The sequence below is a fragment of the Gossypium hirsutum genome, chromosome D12 (assembly GCF_007990345.1).
Source record: "Gossypium hirsutum isolate 1008001.06 chromosome D12, Gossypium_hirsutum_v2.1, whole genome shotgun sequence".
Taxonomy (NCBI): domain Eukaryota; kingdom Viridiplantae; phylum Streptophyta; class Magnoliopsida; order Malvales; family Malvaceae; genus Gossypium; species Gossypium hirsutum.
The window spans coordinates 13,762,687-13,764,155 of record NC_053448.1 but is presented as its reverse complement, the minus strand read 5'-3'; the positions used below and the strand labels follow the sequence as shown (position 1 = coordinate 13,764,155).

At 35.8% G+C, this 1,469-nt stretch overlaps 1 non-coding gene across 1 annotated transcript; it reads right to left on the bottom strand.

The window, feature by feature from the left end:
- Positions 1-1,362: 1,362 nt before the first annotated feature.
- LOC121224817 (small nucleolar RNA R71) lies at positions 1,363-1,469 on the bottom strand. Its single transcript, XR_005922561.1, has one exon. It is a non-coding gene; the product is annotated as a small nucleolar RNA R71 (small nucleolar RNA).

Genomic DNA, 1,469 nt, shown 5'->3' with positions numbered 1-1,469 from the left:
AAAAAGGTTGGAGTAGTTGGACCATAATTGAATGATATGAGCAAGTACTCAATAGGTACTTGTAGTAGACTCTAGACATAGAGCAGCGTTCATATAGAATGAAGACAAAACAATGCATGGTACCGTGCTAAGGCCTTTAGACACAGGCCATGTAACTTGAGATCTAGCTCTTGAAAGAAGCAGTCACTTTAGGTCTCTTCTGAGTAGTAGATTGAGTACGATTTTGCTAAGGCATTACTGAAAGTAAGGGCAGATTCTTATTAATCCCAACCTTCCAAATCAACATCGTAGATCCTTTATCCTTTGCCATAGTATCTTTGCCATAGCATTCTGAGTTGTTATTTATTTGTTCGCATATTATTCACGTAATTATTATTCTAATTTCCATTGCATTTTCACTCTTGAATTGTCATAGCATTTTCCATTATTTATTAGTTACACATTATTATTCCTTTAAATTACCACTGCATACTTATCTTCATTTTGCCATAGCATTAATCATAATTCGTCATAATAACTTGACCACTTTTATATCTAATTCTATCCTTATGGAGACGATCTGACTTATCACTTTTTTACTTGATTCGACATGTATACTTGAACAATTCACATATCATTTCACATGCAACAAGATTTTAGCACCGTTGCTGGAGAACGAAAATTTGGTACAAATTGGTTTGGTTATTTTACTTAATTCCATTAGTTTTATCTAACTTAGTTTCATTTTATTTTTATAGGTTTTCCATCAGTGCATGAGAAGAGGCATTCTTGCTAACAAAGAGTATCCTTTTGACCTAGAGATTGAGAGAACTTCAGTAAGAAGGTGCAAAGAATTGCAAAAAATGGCTAGTAACAACAATGACCTTGGTCTCAATGATAATCCGAATGGTCAAGATGTTAATCCTCCTGTTCGTAGAGTGATACCTGGTATGAATGATAATCAGGATGGTCAAGACACTAATCACCATGTTCGTAGAGTGATAGATGACTGAGACAAACCAATTCGAGAGTATGTTGTGCCAATTTTGGATGATTTGAATCCAGGGATAGTCAAACCACATATACAAGCGTAGCAGTTTGAACTGAAATTGGTAATGTTTCAAATATTGCAAATAGTAGGAGAGTTTGGTGGGTTACCCACTGAAGATCCAAGACTGCATTTAAGGCTTTTTCTAGAGGTTTGAGACTCTTTTAGACAACAGGGTGTTCCTAAAGACGCTCTCCAACTTAAGTTGTTTCCATATTCTTTAAGAGATCGTGTGAGAGCATGGCTGAATGCTCTACCGTCGAGAATAGTGGAATCATGGAATGATCTGTGCTGGAGGTTTTTTGCTGCGGTATAATCCACCAAATATGAATGCCAAGCTTAGAAATGACATAACATCCTTTTGGAAATTAGAGGATGAAACACTATATGAAACTTGGGAACGATCTAAAGACTTAATTCGGAAATGTCCAATGCATGGATT